Source organism: Mytilus galloprovincialis, chromosome 2, assembly GCF_965363235.1.
Source record: "Mytilus galloprovincialis chromosome 2, xbMytGall1.hap1.1, whole genome shotgun sequence".
NCBI classification, from domain to species: domain Eukaryota; kingdom Metazoa; phylum Mollusca; class Bivalvia; order Mytilida; family Mytilidae; genus Mytilus; species Mytilus galloprovincialis.
In genome coordinates, this window is record NC_134839.1 from 78,062,759 (window position 1) to 78,088,825 (window position 26,067).

The 26,067-nt window shown below is 31.4% G+C and overlaps 1 protein-coding gene across 1 annotated transcript in view; it reads left to right on the top strand.

Moving 5' to 3' along the window:
- Positions 1 to 6,850: 6,850 nt before the first annotated feature.
- The window catches only part of LOC143064466 (uncharacterized), a 50,476-nt gene continuing 31,259 nt past the window's right edge, over positions 6,851 to 26,067 (top strand). The window contains exon 1 of the mRNA XM_076237303.1: positions 6,851 to 7,232. The gene's annotated coding sequence lies outside the window, so the exon portion shown is untranslated. The remainder of the gene's footprint in view (positions 7,233 to 26,067) is intronic.

The following is a 26,067-nucleotide window of genomic DNA, read 5'->3' on the forward strand; positions in this document are numbered from 1 at the left end:
TTAAACCCCGCCACATTCTGTATGTATGAGCCTGTCCAAAGTCAGGAGCCTTTAATTCAGTGGTTGTCGTTTGTTTAAGAGTTACATATTTCTTTTTCGTTCAATTTTTGTACATAACTTAGGCCGTTGGTTTTCTTGTTTGAATTGTTTTATATTGTCATTTCGGAGCCTTTTATAGCTGACTATGCAGTATGGGCTTACTTATTTTTGAAGGCCGTACGATGACCTATAGTTGTTATTTTCTGTGTCATTTGGTCTCTTGTGGAGAGTTGTCTCTTTGGCAATCATACCACATCTGCTTTTTATATATATTATAAACACTCAATAAAAGTCTTTTAAATAAACTCATAAATATCAGGATTAAGTTTTGTATTTACGCCAGACGCGCGTTCCGTCTACAAAAGACTCTCGAATAAAAAAAAAAAGATAAAAAGGCTAAATAAAGTACGAAGTTAAAGAGCATTTAACTTATATTCAGTTTGAGAGTTTAATCTTATAACGAAAAAATAAAAATCAGTCAGTCAGCGTCAAATAAATTTGATAATTTTGATGTAGTCTGATTACCAATGATACCGCATGTTAGGCTATAAAACCTTCAAGTCTAGATTTACTGATTAATAACAACAGATATAACAAAAGAATTATCATCAACACCAAGTACGTAAGTGAATCTTGATTTCGGACACGAACATAATGATGCAGCTATATTCAATTAGGTTATCTGTACTCCCTTCCCCTTTTTATCGTGACCCCTGGAATTAAAAAAAAGCACATAGAAAGGAAGAGCAAATATACTCAATTCTTAAAAAGCAATTAATCGAGGTGACTAGAAAAAGGTGACTTATTTCAGCTTGATGTTGGACACTGTTGATCCGAAAATTATATACAGTAACTTCAAAAACGTTCGATCACGAAAATAAATCCTTTCAAATTAGGATAAAGTAACAACCGATTTCATTGGAACAGTATAACATTGACTTTAGATAGTTAATTTCAATCTTAACGTAAACCATTCATAAGTTTCAAAGTCATCAAATTTATAGTTACGGTAATACTTGATCTCAGAAATAATAGTATCATATAATATGTATAGGGATTTCAAAGATCTAAATAGTGTTTGTTGGTGTATTTACAAATTGATACAAAATTAGGATGTTTTAAAATTTGTTCCTCATAATCGCTTTTCTCTAAAGGTTAAAAATACTATGTATGAAATACCTAATCCCTGTCTCTTTTACACATACAATGACAAAATATTACTTTGAGCAATACATAATTTAGACCTTATACAAAAAGAAGATGTGGTATGATTGCCAATGAGACAAGTCTCAACAAGAGACCAAAATAACACAGAAATAAACAACTATAGGTCACCTTACGGCCTTCAACAATGAGAAAAACCCATACCGCATAGTCAGCTATAAAAGGCCCCGAAATGACAATGTAAAACAATTCAAACGAGAAAACTCGCGGCCTATTTTATGTACAAAATTGAACGAAAAACAAATATGTAACACATAAACAAACGACAAATACTGATTTACAGGCTCCTGACGTGGGACAGACACATACATACAGAATGTGGCGGGGTTAAACATGTTAGTATATTGTATATCCACTTGTGTATTGTTGAAGTATTTAGGTGTATTCTATTGTCTGATTGACGCATTCTTTACCTCTTAGCTCACAATTACGAAACATCAATTGTTATGAACTTAAGCGATAGTGAGGGGCCAAATTGTATGCCTCATGCTGATTAAAGATTACTAAATCAGATTTCTAAAATTTTGACTGTTGATTGTCCGGACAGTGCAGATTTAATAACATCTCGACTTCGTCTGTCCGTCCGAAAGACGTCGGACAAAATTTCCTTGGCTCCTAGAAAAAAGGTATTATTTGATATTTTGTTTGAAGCTTGATACTTTTAAAATGTAGTGTTATAAATGTTAACATTTGCAGTGCAGCAATTTTGTTTTGTCTATTCATTTGAAATTTTACTTCACTCATTGTAAATTGAACAATTTCATCAAATCTTGGCTTCACTGAAATGGTAGAAAGTATCAACAAAAACTAAAACAAAAACAAACAAAGGTAAATAAAAATAGAAAGTCCATAACAAGTGGCAAAATTAATGTAAAGAATTTTTCAACCAATAGAATAAATAGTAAACATTAGTCATTTTCTTGATTTTATACAAGCGTTTTACCGAAGAAATCATAGGGTTAACTCTAGTTTCATAGTTGGCTGAACCTCCGATTTGATTACCATTTGTTTACTCTTTCTTTGAAAGATCCTTTAGTCTTCAGTATACAATATACATCAATCAATTGCATCAAGCAAATCAGGTCTATACCTAGTATTTGACTTGTTCTGTATTTAGCAGTACATAGCATGACTTATTTTTCATTTACAATAGTCAATTATTAAGTACTCATAAAAGCATTCTTATAATTTCAGATTTATAGTCTGGAATTGGTCACGATTATTCAAATTATTTATATATATTTTTTGTATCATCTAATGATTATTCTTACTCGGTAATCTTGATATTTTTATTCAAATCTATGCATATTATTATCTTGTATTATATTTGATGGATTAAACAGATTATGTTTTCGTCTAATCCAAAATGATAATAAAAGGAGAATGAGAATAAAAAGGTTTAGAAAAAAATTCAAAGATTCAATCATCACTTGTTTCAATACCTTAATGAACATCATTACAAATTATCCCGATCTTTTTATATCAAAAGATAGAACTAATTGTATTTTATATGAGCAAAATCGATTGAAACAAACAGAATATAGAATTATATATGTGCCGGTCTCGAGTCAGGAATCTGGAGTCAGAAGTTCAATAGTAGTCGTTGGTTTATGTGTGCATTTTTATTTTTATAAAACAATTTGTTGGAAGTTATGGTGGGAAGTTGTCCCATATGCAATCATAACGTATCTCCTTATTTCATTTTAATATCTTTTAAAGAGGAATGAAAGATACCAGAGAGACATTAAAACTTATAAATCGAAAATAAACATCATGGCTGACATGCTTTGTTAACCAATTTTATTTAATATTCAAACCATTATTAACCGCGTCCTTTGTTTATATCAAGAAACATACAAAGCATCATGTTCTACAGACACAAGATTCATTGAAGACAAATACAACCCATTCAAATTTACTGATCAAAGCTTTTTTTCATAAAGAATTTGAATTTGACAAAAGTTATGATACATTTACATATTACCGATTCGATGACGTCTAAGGGAGTAATTCCTCTTCTTGAATATATAAACAAGTAAAATATCAAAAATACCGGTCAAAACGGAAATTCAAAACAGAAGGACCATAATCAAATGGCAAAATCAAAAGCCCAAACACATAAAACTAATAGGTAACAAGTGTAATATTCCTGACTTGGTCTTATGAAGAAAATGGTGGATTAAACCTGATATTATAACTAGCTAAGCGTCTCACTTGTATGAGAGTCGCAGAAAATTCCATATATTTACAACAATGTGTGAGCAAAACAAACAGACATAAACTGTCGAAATAGGGATACAGCGGTCATCATTGTGTTACATTCTAAAATCTTTAAAAACAAATACGTATGCCAACAAAGAGAAACAAAAAGACATATAAACAAAGCACATAATCAAGAACTTAAGACAAGAATACAAAATTAACGAAAGCACAATAACACAATGACGGGATGTATAATAACCGATCCACGTCAAATGGATATCACCAAAATTAGACAACAGAGTAAATGCAATAATTTACAAAGACTTATAAAGGAATACTAATGCCCATAATAAGAATGATAAAGAAATCAGTACCTGGAATCTAGAAGACAATCGTGTATTATTTTTGATGATTATTATAATATTCATCTACAAGTAAAATTGAGAATTGAAATAGGGAATGATATCTTCCGTTGAACTTTTTTTTGAAAAAGGACGAGACGTTCTTTGATATTACATTTGTTCCTCAACTTTCTATATCAGTCACTGGTGACATTTTACAAAAATCTGCGTAGCAGCTGAAAGCATTTGAGTACCGAATGAGTTTGGATATATATATCTCATTTGCTGGTGAGGTTGTTATATTGTAATTAAGGTGGTAAACATTGAAAACTTAAAATACTCAAAATTAAAATCAAATTGTTTGTCATAGATTCTGGTAATGAGATGACCGTTTATGCCAAATTCGAGTTATAAATCTAAATATGAGGCAGAAGAAGCTGTGTCTGTTGTTTCTTTTATTTCTAGTTCGGTTGATATATTTATGAAACTTCATCAGAAATGTTTGAATTATTAAAAGACAGAACAGCATCTATATTTCTGAATGACTTCTTTTATCTATATGTTATACCTTCATACCTGTGTACTTTATTTGGCCTTTTTAACTTTTTTGGATTCGAGCGTCTCTTGTAGACGAAACGCGCGTCTGGCGTAAATATAAAATATACTCATGGTATCTATGATGCGTTTATCTACAGGCCCCTGACTTAGGACAGACACATAAAGAATATTGCGGAATTAACATGATTGTGAGCACTCAACACTCCACCCAACTTGAGACAGTAGTTTTACAGCACAACATAAGAACAACTTATACGTTCAGGTATTTCACATCCAATATTTTATGGAAATATTCTTTATGAAGCACAAAAATAATAATTAATATATTAATATATTAATATATCGTTAATATTGATTCACTTATAGGGTATTTGCATCGGAACTAAACACATTTATTATTAATAAACCAGTTGTTGGCATGACACGGGTTATGTTCTTCTCATATTTGTTATGATGGTATGATACTAAACCCCTCAGGGGGAGGATTGTAACTGATATTCATATGATGAAGACATAATTTTTCAATCGGTTTAATTGAGGTCCGGAGCTGGCATGTCAGTTAACTGCTAGTAATCTGATGTTATTTATGTATTATTGTCATTTTGTTTATTTTCTTTGGTTACATCTTCTGACATCAGACTCGGACTTCTCTTGAACTGAATTTTAATGTGCGTATTGTTATGCGTTTACTTTTCTGCATTGGCTAGAGGTATAGGGGGAGGGTTGAGATCTCACAAACATGTTAAACCCCGCCGCATTTTTGCGCCTGTCCCAAGTCAGGAGCCTCTGGCCTTTGTTAGTCTTGTATTATTTTAACTTTAGTTTCTTGTGTACAATTTGGAGTTTAGTATGGGGTTCATTATCACTGAACCAGTATATATTTGTTTAGGAGCCAGCTGAAGGACGCCTTCGGGTGCGAGAATTTCTCGTTGCATTGAAGACCTGTTGGTGACCTTCTGCTGTTGTCTGCTCTATGGTCGGGTTGTTGTCTCTTTGGCACATTCCCCATTTCCATTCTCAATTTTATTATGAAAATAAGTTGGAAAACGCATTTCATAAGATCTATACAAAGAAAAACATCAAACAAAAACACGGACACCACTTATTACCTATGCAATATTTGTTTAGGTTAAGAACGGTACTATTATCATTTATTCCCGAACAAATACCAAATATTGGCCAAAATCTTTCCAAAATTGCAGTTTTACACTAAAAAAAAACCCTAAATTTTAACACAATGGCATTATGACCAAAAGTTTATGAAATAGAAATTTAGAATTAAAATACATTATTTAAATTAATACCAATACCAAACGCTTGTTATCTGTGAGGATTATAGTACTACCATGGGGAACTGAAAGCCCTGCAAAACGCGTATATGTGATGCGACAGTAAAACAAATTTATGATTTAAATTATTAAATGTGCTCAACACTTGTTCTGGAATAACCGTAGTCATGATTGCGCGCAAAAATAATTTTACGAATTGAAAATAATATCAATGTTTGATTGTCTCTACATCTTTTAGATCTTAACCCTTTTCTGTTTAAATTATTACTTCCTTTATGTGTATAGTTATCAATGTACCAGGCTTATAATTTGATACGCAAGACGTGCGTTTCGTCTACATAAGACTCGTCAGTGACGCTTAGATCAAAATTTTTATAAAGCCAAACAAGTACAAAGTTGAAGAGCATTGAGAACCCGAAATTCCAAGAAAACTATGCCAATACGGCTAAGGTACTCTATGACTCGGTAAGAAAATCCTTAGTATTTAGAAAAAAATCATACTTTTGTAAACAGGAAATTTATAAAAATGACCATATTAAATTTGCAACTAAAATTATAACTTTTATGAATTTAGTTGACCATTACACAAAATCAAAACTGTGAACTTAAAAATAAAAGATCAATATGGTTGGCCCTTTACTTTTGCCTTTGATAAATAATTTTAATGTTAACTGGTTTAACTATCATTTCAATCTAATTTTCTGGTGTTATCAGTCGATACAACTCTGAGGTAAAGTGAGACATAACTGAATTGCAATCCATCAATCCAATAGATTTATTAGTATTCGTGTCACTCAGGTGGAATTCAACCACATGCACTGTTGGAATGAAAAGAAACCTGAAAACGAAATGCAAGTCATATCAAATAATTATTAATATTCAATAAATGTTACTTTTCAAAAATATTCAACGTAGCATTTCGTTTAACGGATTAGAAGTAAATACAACACTGCTTAACTTCAAGCTATATAATTCATTAAAAATTTAAATTTCATCAACAAAATAATAAAAGTTATTAATAAAAAATGATTTATTGATGACTTCCATTATATAAATGCTATAACTATAAGGTTTTCCATATTTAAAACGAAATATCCATTAAGTTTAACATTTTTTTTCTGTTTAAAACAGAAAATTATGTGTCTTGTGTATTAAGTGTTAAATTATTAAGAATACTTAAATTTCAAGTGGGCATATTTTCCAAACAGTCAAATAAAACCATTCTGTTTCCGCGTGATTATTCCAAGGAAACATTACTAATACTACATCTATAATCTAAAGCAGTCTGCATACAGTCAATTTCAATCATTGCAGTCTCCTTGTTTTATGTCGGAATTTGATTGGCTCCGAGTCCAGATAAAAACACTTTGAGAAGAAGCATAGATTAATGTACTATTGTTAACGGGGATTAAAACTTAATATTCTAAGGATTTATATGTTTCCCGGAAAAAAAATCGAAAAAAGTATTAAAGCTTATTGGTGAATTGAGTATGATATCAAAGCTTCGGAAAATATTTGTTCAGAGAATAATATTGTGGAAGGAAGTATAGGATTTATAGGCATCTATTGGAAAACACTGGTAACTATCTTTTGTGCTTTTTTTAAATTTTAGTTATAATGAGATTTGCCTTTCATATGATTTATTTCATTTACAATTGTAGTATTTTTAAGTATAAAAAGTAAATAAAAAGAACAAATACGTGTAAGACGAGTACCACACACCTTGACGACTGGAACTTTTTAAATCTTCACAAAGAACAACAAGAAAGAATTTGAATCAGCAGCAAAACTCTAATCAGGTTTTTCTTTTTCTTTTACCAAAATATAAAAGAGTTTTTTTTAAACAAAAATATAATACGATATCCACGCTCAAAACTGTGTTTCTTTCTTGAAAAAAAATGCTGTTTAATTTATTTTCAAACGTTCTAGTCTATGGGTGATAAAGAGTTTGACATATTGTAAAGCTATATCTATTTAGCATTTGTGTAATCCTAGATGTCAGTTGTTTCACCTTTGTGTTGTTGCTGTTGCCCTTGTATATTTTATTTAGGCCGGTGATGTTCATGTGTGCCTTTTTTGCTGTTTAATATATCCCAACTCTTTCGTTTCAGTTCCTTTTTCCAGTAAAACTTTTGATAATAATAATTTTCTCTTTTATGTTTGAAAAGAACTTATTTGGAGAGAATGCAATAACTCTTAAGAGTTGTACATCTTATATAGAAGCAATGTAAAAACAACAAAGGAAATAAATTAAGTTCAATGTTTAAGATCTATTTTATTAAGTCAATTCAAAATGAAAATTCTTTAATTTTTTTCTCCGATAAAATTTAAGAAAAGCTCACTAGTATTTATGTTCTCCTTAATTGATAAAGGTTACCATTATCAAAAACTGAGGAGACATTATTATTCGTTGGATACCAATCTTTGCGGATTACGTTGGGACAGGGAAACCATGAATTTAAATATTCAACAAATGGAAATTTTCTGTATGATTAAATGCAGCCTTTTGGAAAACCACGAAATAAAGTATCCACATAAATGCAAATAGTTCTCAATCCACGAAAATTAGACCCTCGAAAACAAATGAATCGACAGTATGACCCATCTTGTGGTCGATAAATAAGATTTTATAGAGTTAATCTGATGAAATGTTTCTTCTTGATAAAATACAATTCCTTGTGTGGGCACATGAGTTTTTGAAAATGTCTTATATTAAATTAAAAAAATTATAAGGTTGTTAAAACAAAAATATTGAACTCCGAGGAAAATTCAAATCAGAAAATGGAAATCAGGAACACCTTGTTCGTCCCTTTAAAAAGGCGCTTACAGTCATTTGCATATACAAACTTTTACTTTTTATCTTTCATTAGTTTGGCAAATAAGTTAAAAGAAGTCTTTAAGTTTGATCAGAAGAAACACCCACAAAGCTAGATAATACAATTAATTATCTAATTACTACTACAATTAAATCTCATTAGTATTATAGTTTTCACTGTTATTAATATCAGTTAGATAAGACATACAAATCTAATCTTGAATTTCATCCAAATTCTTTCTTAATTTTCGGATCACGTTTTAAAAATGTATATGTGATGTCACTTTGGGCGTTGCATTGACTATGGCTAACAGGGCTGTGATTTTGTAATGTATTCGTTTATATTCTAATCATGTATATCGATTATATAGTCATTTTATAAAATTTACTGTTTGCAAAACTATGTATTATTCTTGATAATAATGATGTTTTTGTCCCAGGCGGATAAACCTAGCCTCACAACTTTTTGGAACTTTTGGTCCTCGGCGATCTTCAACTTTGTAGTTGTAATGGCTTTCAAACTTTTTACATCTGAGCATAATTTTGTGTGGACGTAGCGCGCGTCTGGCGTTTAAAAATAGTTTTAACCTGTTACCTTTTGATGGCTATTATTCGTTTGTTTCTCTGTCCTATATTTTCTCCCATTTATCTGTTAATTTATATTAACCCTGCCGTGTAATGTTGTCATTTTAATGTTATAATTAACACTGCCATTAAAGCGGGAGGTTTGGCATGCCACAACAGCAGGTTCAACCCACCATTTTTTCATAAAATGCCCTGTACCAAGTCAGGAAAATGGCCATTGTTACATTATAGTTCGTTTCTGTGTGTGTTACATTTCGGTGTTGTGTCTCTATTGTGTCGGAGTTCTCTTATATACGTTTCCCTCAGATTTAGTTTGTAACCTGGATTTGTTTTTTTTTTTTTTCTCTATCGATTTATGAATTTTGAACAGCGGTATACTACTGTTGCCTTTATCTAAGGCTAACCGTAAAATAAGTTTTTGGTTTTTTTTTGTTTTTTGGAATGCGTGATTTGTTTCAATCCATGAGTCGAACCCTTTCTGTGTTTAAATAATCAAAGGGCAACACATTTGAGTGTCATAATGTCACAGGATAAATTAAGACGAAATGACATATATTTGATGCTTGAAAAATAACCACAGCTTTGAGTCTTTTACGTCACAGGAGTCAAATCCAAGGATTGGACAGAGATTTGAGGCATGACACTTACATATATACAACATAATAATTTTCCCTTATGACCTGTGATAACTACTATTTGATAAATACGACAGACTTTATGTTTAGGATAAAATACGTTATAGTGTGATTGTAGGTAAATACCGAGTGTCAGGATCAACCTAAGGTAACAGTTTACGTAACTTTTGAATTTCTAACGTAATGAAGCATATCAACACAACTTGTATTCAGGAAACTTATTAGAAGCTAGTGTCGTAATACTTCATGTTGAGAATTGCAAAGTATTGCTTAAATTGAATTGTAGATTAATTGGAATTACAACCTATTCCTTAATGAACCTTAAATCAATAATAAATTTCATATTATAATGGTTATAATTTCAAGTTTATTACCAGTCTCTATTCACATACGTGACACATTCGATTGCTTGGAGGATGATCTGCGTTGTTATTTCAGAAATCAATACTGTTAGGTGATAACATTTATTGTTATGTATGTTGTAGTTGTCAATCTTTCGTTTGTTTAGATAGGTGGCTTATCTTTTTCAACGTTTCCTGTTGTATATGATGAAATTATCATCGCATTAAGGTATCTTATTAATCCGTTGATGAACTTACATATTGACAACACCAATAAAAGACTTGTTCTTTACCAAAGTCAGTTTCGAAATAAGTACAATAAAAATATTTCAGATGATGATAAAAAATTATATGAGCAACAATTCGAATCGTGATAATCCAGCAAAAATAATGTGAATTGTAAAAAGACAAGCTACATTTTCACATCTGCAAAAATGAATAAAAAAACCTTTAAGTAGAATTACAAAATAAAAAAAGTTTTTGCTGCAACTTTTTCGAATATCAGGGTCTTCCAAGTGCTTCACGAAACTTTTTTTTAAAATTATTATTTACATCAATTTTATCAGCAGTCAAGGTCGGTATTCAAAGTCATTGTCATATGCTGTTCAATATGGCGTAAATCAGATGTTGAAAAATTCTAAAGACCTTTTAGAATATATACTTTCATCTTGCATTAGGATTAAAACATTTGACATTTCTACACTTTACACAAGTATATCCCATTCAAAAATAAAAGTCAAATTGAAAGAGCTGGTATTGCTTTTTTTTCATAAAAATAGACTTCCAAACGTTCAAACAAGTATCTTGTCTTACGGAGGGATAAATCTTACTTTTAAAAAAATTACTCTGATTGAAGCAAAATATTCTTTGAAACTGACATTATTAAAATACTTGATTTTCTGACTGACAACATATGTATTTCGTTTTAAGGACGGTTACTTTCAACAACCAATCAGCATTCCTATTGAAACCAACTGTGCCCCTCTACTTGTCGACTTGTTCTTTTATTGCTTCGCATCACCGTGCAGAACTATTAGTTTCAGTAGACATACACGCAATCTTGAAATATTTACTGGTCAGTGATTGGTTACTTTATTATGCGGCTGAGAATCATCAACAGCCATTGGTTTAAATGAGATAAAGAATTACAGATATTTCTCGTTCATGATAAGTTCAGGATAAGTCATTAAAAGCCGGAAAATTAACTATGTGTATATCAGATCCGATCAACTGTCATTAATTCATTTTCGTTTTAATGTAGTAGTATTCCCTGAATACGAAGTATATATCTCCCAATTGATACGATATCTCCGGGCTTGTATGTCCTATAATGATTTCCTTGAAAGAGTGTTGCTGCTCATATTGAAGTTATTAAACCAAGAGTTTGAAATGGTGAAGTTGAAATCATCCAATCGTAATTTTTACGGATGCCATCACGAGTTGGTTGACAGTTCTAAAGATGATAGCGGATACCCTCCTCGTGTCGTAAATGCAACCCCGTCCTCTTTTTACGAATATGACCTACCTAATTAGACCTGTCACCGAGTTCGTACTAACTTAACCAACAAAAAGGAAGCCACATGAGGTGCAGGATTCGCTTACCATTCCGTCACCTGAGATCACCCATATTTTTGGTGGAGTTGTGTTGCTTGGTTTTCAGTTGTCTATTTTGTGTTTTATGTATTTTGTGTTTTTCGTGTAAAAAGGTAAGATCACAAAAATACTGAACTCCGAGGAATATTCAAAATGGAAAGTCCCTAATCAAATGTCAAAATGAAAAGCATAAGCACATCAAACGGAGGGATAACAACTGTTGTATTCCTGACTGGAATACTTATTTATGTCTGTTTGTCTTTGACTTATTTTTCCCATGGCTTTGTCAGTTTATTTTCGACTTATGAGTTTGAATGTCCCTCTGATATCTTTCAACCCTATTTTGGCATTTTAACCTATGTTTTATTTTATGATTTTACATACTTCTCATCTTTTTAGTTAAATTTAAAGTATCAATCAAAGGAAATATTTTGATATATAATGTAAACATTAATTTTCGAAATTCACATCTAGTGCAGTTAAATTGGTGCAGTATTGTTATTACGTGGTAATCATGAACATACGGATACAATTTATAAGTTTGAATGATTTCGTTTTTAATCTAAAAATTGACATTTTTAGTTCAGGTCATGTTAAGTATGTTATGGATAATTACATATAATGTTTTGACAGATTTAACAATAGTGCATGAATCGAATAACAAAAATTAACGTAAATAATCAATAATCTACGTAGCTGCTACGATATTGAACACGACCCTGTACTCCCTCTAATTTGTTATGGTTACGCAAATCTTCTCGGAAATATGTGCTTAATGACAGCGAAGTGTATAAAGATGCAAATATCAGTGACAACACACCTAAGTCATGAAATTGCAGTAATGCCGAAAACACTTATGGCCCAGTTCAAAATACCAATATAGATTTTACGTTTTCAAGCCATTGTTCCACTACTTGACATCTATTCTACTTACTTATACACTTGGTACAATCAAAAACCTTGTAATACATTGTTCATAAAGGGCCTTTGAAAATAGTTGAATTAATTCTTTTGCAATTTCGCAAATTTGTTAGAAGTACTTGATAAATTGCTTTCTTATATTGGTGATATCGAATCTGTTCAAAGTTTTGCTTTTTTCTATAGATGTAAGGAGATGCGGTATGAGTGCAAATGAGACAACTCTCCTTCAAAGTCACAATTTATAAAAGTAAACCATTATAGGTCAAGATACGGTCTTCAACACGAAACCTTGGCTCACACCGATAATAAATTATCATAGGTACAAGGATAATAATTTAATATGCCAGACGCGTGTTTCGTCTTTAAAGGGCCCCTAAAAGCTAGTGTAAAACCATTCAAACGGGAAAACCAACGGTCTAATCTATATAAAATGAGAAACGAGAAACGCTTATTTATCGACAAACGACAACTACTGAACATCAGATTCCTGACTTAGGAAAAGTGCAAACAAATGCAGCGTATTTAAACGTTGTAATGGTACCAAACCTTAACCCTTATGTGAAATAATAGTGTAACATCACAACATAGAAAGACACACAATTAAATATCAATTGGAATGGCTTAACTCAATCAAAAGACGTAGTAACACAACTAAACATACCCTGAACGAGTAAATTTGATCTATCATACAATGTAAATACAAAGTTTATAAAAATAAGGGATGAATAATTAAAGTCATAAGAAACCTCAAATTAAAAAAAAATATGCATGTAAATGGATAGTTTCATTATACAACTTATGTACTTAGATTTAGAAGAAGTTTACTTATCTTTAATTGCTTCCTTCCAGGAAGCAATTCGTCGACATATTTTCCGTATGCATAGTGACCTGAGCGTAACCTTCTTCGTTAAAATCCGGTGATCGCAATACGCATGGATCTGTCATTAAAATAAACAGTTATCTGATTGTACATGTTAAATACGTTCTCAATACCCGTGCTTTTTGTTATTTGTTTACTATAAGGTGACAATCGGTAAACTTCGGCTTCAAAACACGGCATTTAATGAGCAGCCATATTTGTTAAATCATAACAGACAGAGAGAACAAAATTGACGATCATACGATATATTTGCGTAAAAAATGAGAAAATCGTGCTCAGAGGACTAAGTTTATGATATATACATGCATTGGTGCAAGAATTATATAAACATTAATTTTCACCACTCACTCGTTTCATATGACTTTAAAATGAAAGTATTATACCGCAGTGAAATGCTAAACAATTTCAGCAAAACATCAACTTTGAAAAAAACATTACGCCATTTGCAATATCAAAGTTATACACAGGTAAATTAATGTAAATAATTGTGTTTTTAAGTATAGTTCTTCTTCTGTCTGTATAACCTTTCGTTTAGGAACACCAAGAAATCTTGTTTATCAATAAAACAAATCTTAAACTTGGTACATGTGGGGTGAATATCAACAATAAAATTATAAAATTGGTGCTCGATAAAACTTCGTGTTCTACCTTATACAACTTTGCCTCATAATCTTTTTTAAAAAATCACACAACTCATTAAATGGGTGTTTAAAAAGTCAGAATGTAAATATATATGTTCAAGCTCTTTTGTGTCATTTTTTAGTAACAACGAACAAAAAAACTATGTCAATTGGACCTGGACTTCTTTTAAACTACGTTTAACTGTGTGTATTGCTGTTTGTTTCTATGTTATACATTAGCTAGAGGTATAGAGAAGGGTTAATATATTACAAATCATGTTGAAGCCTGTCGCATTTTTGCGCCCGTCAGGAGCGTCTGGCATTTGTTAGTCTTGTATTTTTTTTAATATTAGTTCATATTTATGCTTTTGAGTTTCCTGATCATGAACTTCATATTTTTATTTCCGGCCTACTGAGTCCCAACTCCGGGTGGGGGATTTTCTCGTTGCGTTGAAAACACATTGTTGGTCTTCTGCTGTTATCTTCTCTTTTGTCGGGATGTTGTCCCTTTGACGTATTGCCTATTTCCGTTCTCAATTTTAATATATCAAATTGTTGAACAATGATGTTCATATGTTTATAAAAATAACATTCATTTCGGTTTTAATTAAATGATAAAAAAGCATCATGTATTCCAGTAAAACAATATGCAGAGATCTTTTAAGCAGTATTAAAGAGGTAGAGCCAATTTGCCGGCAATTTGTTTCATTCGATAAGACAGGTAAATCATGTTTTAAATAGCCCGATAGATGCGAATTATAGTACATAAAAATACGTCACATCATCTATTTTCATACCTTGAACAGGTGTTCCTACAAAAACAAGGCCATGACTTGATTTTTTAATATTGATTTTATTTTATTATTAACATCCTTTAAGCAAGGTGCCATACCACGTAACCTGTCAAGGAGCCAAATAATATCGAACAAATTCAAATCGTGATTTTCTCATTCTGAATATATGTATATCTGTATTTGTCATGGTCTTTTAAGGTTTTATCGTCTATAAGATAAGATAAGGTAAGGTAATACATGTATATATTTATACCGGAGAACAACTTACATCAGTTGTTCATAGATTATCCTGTGTTACTTACACATGTTATATTGCCTGTTCTGTCATTTTAACAAATCGGCCCTTCGTTGTGATACAGATGCAACAACTTCTTGATGTTTTACCTACAATCACGATTTGTAGTGTAACTGATTTGTTCTGTTGTGTTGTTTTATTTTCTGATGACTTAGGTACCGGTGTAGGGATGGTGGTAAACATTTCAGTACTAGTATCTATACAGTTTGTGATTTGGCGACAAAATTGTTGTTGACTGCATTTGTAACATATAATACCATGTTCAAAAAAGTTTCGAAAAATTGTGTTTTATTGTTTTGAAACTTGTATTTTATTTTAAGTTATGTGTATATTACACCCGTAACATGTAGGCTTTATTTCTATAGAAGTAATTCTCGTGTTATTGGCTATGTACAGGCACCTACATCAGTTTGACGGCAGTTGTCCCTTGAATATATGTAATAAATGTAAACACATGAATAGAAAGTAATTCAAGAGTATTGACAGTCATAGGATTGCCAGAATTACTCTATGAATTAAGCAAACATCCGAAAAAATATGATAGAAACTTTAGAATTTAATATAACATCACAAAAAAATCAGGTATTCTGAGCGAGATTCGAACTATTTCTCCAAAATCATCATTTATTAGTAGTTCTGTGCTCTACTGATGGAGTTACGGCGATGCTTATCATTGAGACTCTAATAAAAAAGCTATATCGGTACAATTTATCAATGTTAAATTTTTTTCTTTAAAAAGTTGTTTTTTATGTAATAAGGACACACTAAACCAATTTCATTTTTGAGGGAAAATGTAGTATGAATAACAACAGTCATAAAAAGCATAACTTTTGTTTGGTTTGAAATGTCCTTCAGGTGGGATTCCTTGTTTTCCACATAAAACACCCGAAAATCCGGATATTGGACTTTCATCCTTTTTGAGGGTTAAATTAACTATTGATCACACATATCATACTATATGTAAATCGAGATATTGATCAAAAAGCATTTTTATTTTTTGTTTTTAAAAGTAATTTTTTCACTGTCGGCACTTTTTGAAATTTGCCCTTCAATGAAAAAAATCCCCGGCAAATTGGCCCTGCCTCTTTGTAATTTTAAGAATGGATATATCTAACGGATTTATCAGATCGACCAGTCTGTTAATCAAGGGCGCAATTAGTGCCCATAGAAATACTTAACTCATGCCGATAAACTTTTAAATGCCAAAACGTACATAGATGTTGTAACAATTCTTGAAATACATCATGCGATCAGATTTTTCAAACGACCATTTGTTAAGTTAAAAACCTATACAACTCAGCCATATCTGACATGAATCATTTTCAAACTATCCAATTCATTCATTCCTCCATTCCCTGTCAACCGATGTTTTACAATCTACACATTTGAAATGTTTTCTAACCCGGGACCAATTTGCTTTTAATAAATGAAACCCATAGTTATTTTTTTAACAGAAAATAACCTAGGGCTCTTTTCAATTAACGGTTATCATATTTAATCTTAGGTTACAAATGTTACAAAACGATAAACAACCGAGTCCAGATGTATTGAGAGACCTTAAACACAAACATAATACTGAAATCTGTTTTGTCAACAGATGAAATGGCATTGTGGCGATTAAAGGTGCAGTAGAGTAGAGAACAAAACTGTTAATGATATAAACTTACCCTTTAATGTGACTTATTCAATGAGACATTAGTTTATAGTTTCTATGTTGTATTCTGTGTACTATTGTTTGTCTGTCTTTTTTAGGCTTGGTACTGTCTATTTGTTTTCGATTTATGAGTTTGACTGTCCCTCTGGTATCTTTGGCCCCACATTTCCAGCCCTCAAGTATTAATTAACGCTTTCTTTAACAGAGACTTTTTAGGAGATGTTGGACTTTCATGTCAGCTACACCATTTAATTCAAACCGCGTTTGGAGATAAGTTATTATGTTATTCCGAAATGTTTTACCGATCAACAAGCTTTAATGAATTTATCAGTGTTTACCATATCAAACCAAGATTTCAGTTAAAAAATAATGGAGTCGTTGGTGACAGTCTAATTGAAAGTATACTATTTCCCTTTTCTCCTGAACACTAAAAAATTCTCGAAATGAGGGTATAATCAAATTAAAGCTTGAAAAGAAGAGATCGAAAGTTTTATTATTGACTTGTGATAGTAGAAAATGAAACCCCTTTTATATTTAAAACTTGTTTTAGCGTTTATTCGTATTCTGTCAAACGATGCCATAACGACAAGTTAGTTGCAAGGATTGTTTCATTAGCTACCCAATGCAGAGTATTGAAATGCATACCTGTTTCTGTATTGTTATGAGTTACAATTTATGACAAAAATCACCAAAGACCAATCGAAACAACATCTGATTCGAAAATTTGTTAACACTTCTAGATATTTGGATGATATATTGGCTCTTAATAATGACGCCTTCAGAATGTACACTAAAGGTATTTTATCATATGGAACTGACTTTAAATAAAACTAACACTAACAATGACCACTGCCCTTTCCTGTATCTTGGTATCTGTATCTTGAACAGGAAGCTTAATACCAAAATTTATGCTAAAAAGAGATAATTATTCATTTCCTATTGTTAATTATCCATTTTTAGATGTTGACGTTCCCTTTTCACCATCTTATATTTATATTTATATCTGAATTTGTTCCATTAACTCGTTGGTGTAAAAACGTATTTGCTGTTAACGAAAGGAATCTTTGTATAACTGATATCACCAACTAGTAAAAACATTTACTAAATTTTATCATTGGTACAATTACATCCTTTGTGAATATAAATCAGCATTCAGACATCTTATACGTTCAGGTATTTCACATCCAATATTTTATGGTAATATTCTTTACAAAACACACAAATGTCGACATTCACCTCAAAAGTTAACAAATATACAAGCTTAAATGTCTTTATCAGTGTTCACCATACAAAAAAAGGTTTAAAAGATTTAAAACTGACGTCGTTGATGACAGTCTAATTGAAGGTAGACTATTTCCCTTTTCTCCTTAAGATGGTATGGGTGTCTTCCGCCATCTTGGATTGTAAAAAAAACAGAGAACCGAAGGTCCACATTTTCTATCAAGTTAGGAAAATTTGATACAGGAATGCAGATATTTAATGTGCATTTTCATTTGAAAGAACCAATTTATAAGAATATAACTTATAAATATTAATATTTTTACAAGTGTTGATTATTTTTGTTGTTTTTAAAAAAAATGAATTGGCATTTTAAGGGGAGGTAATTCTAAAACAGTGAATTTTCTGAAGGATTCTACATCGAATTTTCCTATTTTGTGTTTTAGCCGGAAAAAACGTACGATGACCTTATCTTTTCTTTTGATATTCCCAAAGCATTGTCTGAAAGCTATTTTTTCCTAATTTATTTTACAATTCTGTCATTTTGTTTAGTGTGTAATCACCAAATGGGTTTTTTTTTCCTGTATAATCCATACAAAATGTGTCATTTTATCACAACCTATAGCTTTGACCTATCATTTTTATTATATTTTTTGAACATATATCAATAGATACAACGTTTTGGCAAAGTATGAACAAATTCTATCATTTTTATTTTAGACTCCCATACCACCTTAATACTGAGATTTCTCTATATGAGGATATATTCAAATTATAGCATTAAAACTAGAGATCGAAAGTTTTATTATTGGCTTGTGATAGTAAAACATGAAACCCATTTTATATTTGAAACTTGATTTAAATGCGCTAATTCGTATTCTGTCAACCGATACAAAAACGACAAGTTAATGGCAAGGATTGTTCAATGAGCTTCCAAATGCAAATTATTGAAATAATAAAAAAAGTTCAATCGATAATCGTTGTTTCAGACTTTCAGAACGACGAAAACATTAACCAACTAATGACTACGATTACAAATTTTTTCAAAGGTGTTATGTTTGTGTTTATTCAGGTATAAAACTTGATGGTTGGAAAATCCGCTGATTAACTTACCTATTCGTATATGCATTTGAATGCTTTTGTTTTGAAGTCGTGCTTTATGTTAGTTGGTATGAATGGAAATGTTAGACCCAAAACGCATTTTATTTAAATAATTAAATTGTACTTGATGGCATTTTTTTGTTATATAACTGTTACAAATTTAAATAAACACGAATTAAATGATTTTATATCCGTTCCTTGTTTTCGAAACAAAACAATATTCAGATTCAAACATAACTATGAATGCTTGATTTCTTGTAAATTCAATGCTGCAACATCAGAAGCTAAATTAATCTATAATAACATCTCGATCTTATTTCTAAAACAAATTTCATGTTCCTTGTTGATGAATATTCAGCATCAACTTATAATACAGGATGGTCTCCAGAAGTATAGATTCTAGGCGCTGACGTTGTTCATCATTTTGATAACGTGGTATAGTACTCTTTCCTTTGTCTTTTACTTTTACTGTTAAGTCTATTTTTAGTATTACATATTTATCCATTTGATGTGGCTCGGTACTTATGCATCCCGTCATTTTTTATTGTTCTATGGTAAACTTTTGTATTTTTGTCTTTCGTTTTTGCTTATGTACTTTTTCTATATGCCTTGGGCTTTTTTGCTGTTGGTATATTTAGTTGTTTATTGTTATTAAGATTACACAATATTGACTGATGTACACCTATTTTTTACATTTTTATCTATTATGTTTGTTAGTTTTGTTTACACAAACGCTGTTTGTTTCCTAGTCAATATGGTGGAATTTTATGCGGCTGACATAAAAATGAAAGGTTCAGCTAGCTATAAATTCAGGTTTAATCTACCATTTTCTACATATGAAAATGCATGTTCCAAGATAGACATATGACAGTTGTTATCCATCTGTATGATGCGTTTCCGCTTTTGATTTTGCCATGTGATAAGGGAATAATTTGCGTTTTGAATTTTCCTTGGAGTTCGGTCTTTTTATCCTTTGACTTTCTTTTACTGGGGTAGAAAATAAGTTTTGTGGACAGGTAATTAACGATTAAGAAAAATCAATCTGAGAATAATATTTTTTTATATAAGTTGATATCATCCCTATCATTAGACTATTTACCGAGTTTGTAATAACACGAGCAACACGCATACGATGGATGCCTCATTGTGGAGCAAGGTATGCTTTCCCTTCCGAAGCACCTGAGAGCACCCCAGTTTATTGTGGGATTCGTGTTGCTTAGTATTTGATTTTCTATGTTGTGTCTTCTGTACTAGTATTTGTCTATTTGGTCTTTTTTTATTTTTAGACATGGCGTTGTCAGTTCATTTTCTATCTATGAGTTTGACTGTCCCTCTGGTATCTTTCTTCCTTCTTTTGTCCTTTCGATAAGCTTTTAACCAGCCCATATTGTCGAAGTACAGATGGCTTTATTTCAATTGCAATGCAATAAATAAAGTCACCTAACTGAACTTTTATTATGTGACCGTCACTATCTTAATATCGTAACATGTTGTTAAATAATAATGCTACCTTTTTAATACTTTCTTTTGTAAGTCCTTGTATGAAGTATGTCCGATGCAAGGAAGACTAGTTGGCTCCTAGTCGTAATAACTGTAAATTGTATTTTGATAATCATGTCCTGCAAAGATAACAAAGAAGTTGTCCATAAAACAAAATCTATCAGATATTGATTCCGGTTTCGGAAAACGCTTTTATTGGAAAAGAAATGTTTTAAAATTATATTTTTTTACTTCTTAATACTTGGAGGTTTTTTTATGTTTGGCCAAGTCTTTTATTAAAATATTGACCAATTATTGCAATGATTATCAACATCGGAATAATACCACCCCTTAAGTAGGGAGTTTTATAAGCCCCGTTTTGAATACATCAACGTTAATTATTGCGGAACATATTTCGTAGTGCATTTGACAAACTCAGTAATATAACCATTCTTTTATACGACATTTGTGTACATAAAGGATTAACCCTTGTGTAAGTGTCATATTATAATTGTTTCCAAGTCCTATTCCTAATACCTGGTTTTCTTTCTAGAATTCGTAAAGAAGACTTTAATGACTTAAAAAAAATAAGGTACGACCAAGTCTGATGATATTTACCAAATGATGTCGTTAAGCTATTTTCTTTATCAAGTTAATTAACAGGTCCAATGTCCAACCGGTGCTTGAAATTCAAGGGAGAAGTGCATACAGTATTTTTTTACAAATGATGTGCAAAAACTTTTTATCAAAATACAGATATTGTTAATTTTAACCTTTCATACAAACTATATCCTTTAATCATAATATTGTTATAGTAGTTTTCTTTTTATTATTTTTACATTCACAAATATGGCAGATATCATATTTCAGAGTGACGTTCAGTCATGTTAATAGTGTAAACTTACTGTTTCACCTAAGAAAGTTACAATAGATTACCACACGAAAATAAACGTTCTTCTAATTTTCATGTTTTGCTAATAATTAAGAAGTAGACACATATATGATTCCCACATCTTTATGTCTCTTTGGAACATTTGAAAGCCAGTATGTATTGGCTAGCAAAACTACATACATGATGGTTCAATCTCGGTTTCTTATGAGTGTTCTATGATGTCTTTATCTACAATTTATCTTTTTGTGATTATTTCCCCTACTAAAATTGAAGAAAGCGCCTTCTTTTTTTTGTATTAGCGCATATTAAAATAATCGAGTTAATTAATTTGAGAGTTTTTTCAGCTTCACTCGCGTGAAGGATGTTGATGAAGTAATGAACTTTTTATACTGATTCTGTTTGGAGAAAGAATTAATTGCATCGTGTTGATTCAGAATAAACATTTATAGAGTGTTGATAAGACATTAACAATTTATGACTGACATTTAAATGTCGTGTCTAAATTCTAGACAGACTACGCATCTTATATTAAAAAAACAGAAGAGTAAAGGATTTCGATACCGCTAATTACTTTAAACCTTTTCTTTATACTAAATTAGCTATACTGTAATGAACTTTTTTGGTTTTGTCTTACATCTTGTTGATACTTTTGCATTGAAAACGTTCGTGCTTTTCTCGGACTGTTTATGACGTCTTTATATTAATCAAATTGAAATTTTAGTTTGGGAAAATATGGATATTTATCGTTGGATTTGTTTTTGAAAAAGCTTTCAGTAACCGCAATTACTCTTACATCAGTATTTTCTGTTTCTCGTTTGTCTGGTATGTTTTTTGTGTATAGGGCCGTTCTGATGTGGTTATTCTTTTCACACAGATTTAAAAAGTGTTTTCTTATGCCGTGTCGTTTCATGAAAATGAAAGGTTAAGAAATATGCCTATTTCTAGCATTAAAATGAACTTCAAGTTCTTATAGACCGTTTTGTATGAAGTTTCTCCAACCAAACAGTTAACTATGTGGTAGAGGAGTGATGGTAATGCTATAGAAAATTTTTTTTAAATTCTTCTACAGTGGTAGCTTTTGAGAGTTTACGTTTTTACTATAAAAAATAGATCCTAAGAAAAAATCTCAAAAATTTAGAAATTTTAATACTTTTGGTTGCTTTTCCTTGAACCTCATAGTTACATACTTTTATATTCGTTACATGTGAGCAAATTAAAACATAACTTAATTTGTATTCTTTTCAAATGTTTGGTTGGATTTTTTCTAGGGGGGGGAGGGTATTTTATTTTTTGGGGGAGGAGTGAGGGTTATAAATACACCTTCGAGTGTCTTTTCTATAAAAGAGGGACGAACGAGATTACTCTATCTATGCATCTCTATAAAGAGATTACTCTATCTATGCATTACATAATACTCATTTATAAAATGCTAACTTCCTACTATACTACTGCCTTTCGATACTTTCTTTTTGGCATTGCACAAGTCATGTTTTCTTTGGCTTTGCATGACGTTAAAATACTAAATCCCTGGGATGTATATTAGTTGATTGTAATCTTTGATGTATGATTTTTTATTATTTCTAATTGTTTTAGCTTTAAACTAGCTATGTGAGCACTCTCAATTCGTACTTTCGTGTTAACTTGACATGTGGATACAATTTTTAAGGTCTTTCCCCTACATGGGAAAGACCTTATTGTTTTTCTAATGTTTTTTTTTAAGGTCTTTCCCCTACATGGGAAAGACCTTATTGTTTTTCTTCCGTTTTTTCTTTTTCTTTTTTTTCTTCCAACATTTTTTTGACATGCCCGCCTCTTGTTTCTGTTGAAGTTATTAAGACCAAATATGGACCATCGCTAGACCTTACCAAGATGTATTACCAAATGACCCTGTTAAGGATTTCATCATCCCCTTTAGGAGTTATCTCCCTTTTATTGATATTTTTCAACATGGCCCCCCCTCGTTGGTTTTAAAGATATCATGACCTTAATTGGACATAATGTAGATCTCATCATGATGTATTACCATGTGAGGCTGAATAGGATTTCATCGTCCCCTATGAGAGTTATATCCCCTTGAAACAATTTCTTTCCTTTGCATTTTTCTCAAAAAGTATAAGAGATAGAATCGATTTGAAAACGGCAACATGTACAGGAACAGATGGCAATATTAATGAACATGTACAATCATTTTGTTATTAACCCTTATAAGGAGTTATTCCCCTTGAAAAATTGTACATAATTTAAAAAAAATTGTTTTTCGAGAACCAGAAGTCGTAGAGACTTGGGACCTACACCAATAATCTTAAGTTCATGTGACTTTTAGTTTGCACCCAAGGTCAAAGGTCACAGAGTGCAAAAAAAAATTACGCTGCAATTTCAAGCTTACATATTAGGAAAACTATAAGACTTTGCTGCATACATACAGCGTATAAAATGTTCCTCTCGACAAGCTCTACATTTTATATAAGAAGCCCAAAAATGTCCGACTGTCTGTTCAAAAGTTACGACGGGATGGTTCTTAAAAGTATAGTATTGTGTGTATATCTTTTTAAAGGTAACAGATATCAACCTACTATAAACTTCAAAGATGATCAGTAGTTCAAGACCTTCAATTTGAGGTCAATGTCAGGTCATGATGAAATTTCACCTTGACCTTCACATTATACTATGACCTTGACCTTATGATATTTGAAAGGTCATGTGGTCTTGAGTTGAATGGTGATAGTCCCATGTCTCTACGACTTCTGGTTCTCAAGTTTTGTATTGCATCATATATTTGATGATTAATTGTGACCTTAGTGAACTTTGAAATTGTCCCAATTCTTTTTCTATAATGTTGTCCTTCAACTGTAGATCATTTATCATTTAACAGATTTGAGATATCTATTGTCGTTTTAGAGATAATGCAGTTTGAAGTTTTGTGAGCGGAGGCATGTATTTCTGAATCATCAAGAGCTTACCACTTAAAATGTTTTAGAAATTGAAGAGGTTGACATAGTTATATGTTTGACCAAATACCAAAAACATTCCATGGAAAAAAACACCAAAAAATCAATTTGAAATTTTCAAGTTTTGCATTGACTTTGTAAGTTTCATAACTTCTATTTATATAGTTGATATTGCATCATTATTTGAACTTTGTCAAATGGGGTCATCTGATATATCAAATTGAAGGTCTTAATAAACTCTACTTAAAAATGAAAATTTTAAACCCCCTTTTCATCCCAGGGGGACGGGTGGGGTCATTTAGTGCAAACATTCAAATTTCTCAGATGGTAAGGTTGTCGCATATCAAATGAAAGAACATAAAGCGTACATTTCAAATTTCAAATTGACGTTTCCAAAAAATAGGTTGGATGGGGTCATTGAGTGCAAAAAAATAAATGTTCTTTTAATGTAGGGTTGTTGTATATCAAATGAAAGGTCATGATGTGTACATTTGAAATATCAAATTCCCGACCTCCAAAAATTAGTTGGATAGGGTAATTAAGTGCAAAAATTAAACTTTCTAGAACATGGTGTTGTCGCATATCAAGTGAAAGCTCATCTACTCTGTTCTATATATCATAATTCTGATCTCAAAAATGTAGGCGGATGAGGTCATTAAGTGTAAAAAGCGAAAAGTTTCAGAAGGTATGCTTGTCGTATATCAAACGAAAGGTCGTACAAAGTACAATATGAAAACATCACTTTTACAGGAAAGACCTTTCAATTGTTTTACAAACAATTGAGATACTAGTTAAGGTCTTTCCTCTCCGCGAGGAAAGACCTTATTGTTTTTCTCCTGTTTTTTTTTTTTTTTTTTTTTTTTTTTTTTTTTTTTTTTTTTCATCCAGCATTTGTTTGACATGGCCTCCCCTCGTTTCTATTGGAAATATCAAGACCAAATATGGACCATCTGTAGACCTCATCATGAAGTATTACCAGATGAGGCTGTGTAGGATTTCATCATCCCCTTTAGAAGTTATCTCCCTTTTATTGGTTTTTTTCGACATGGCCCCCCCTCGTTGTTTTTTAAGATATCATGACCTTATTTGGACAATAGTTAGATCTCATCATGATGTATTTCCATATGAGGCTGCTAAGGATTTCATCATTTTCTATGAGAGTTATGTCCCCTTGAAGCAATTTCTTTCTTTTACATTTTTCTCAAAAAGTATTCAAGATAGAATCCATTTGAAAACGGCAACATGTACAAGACCAGACGGCAATGTTAAATGACATATACAATTATTTTGTTGTTAACCCTTATAAGGAGTTATTTCCCTTGAAAAAATATACACAATTTTTGAAAATTTGTATCTCGAGAACCGGAAGTCGTAAAGACTTGGGACCTACACCAATAATCTTAAGTTTATGTGACCTTTAATTTGCACCCAAGGTCAAAGGTCACTGAGTGCAAAAAAAAATTACGCTGCAATTTCAAGCTTTCATATTAAGAAAACGATAAGAGTTTGCTGCATACTTACAGCGTATAAAATGTTCCTCTCGACGAGCTCTACATTTTATACACTGCGCTCAAAAGAGTCCGACTGTCTGTTCAAAAGTTACGACGGGATGATTCTTAAAAGTATAGTATTATGTGTATATC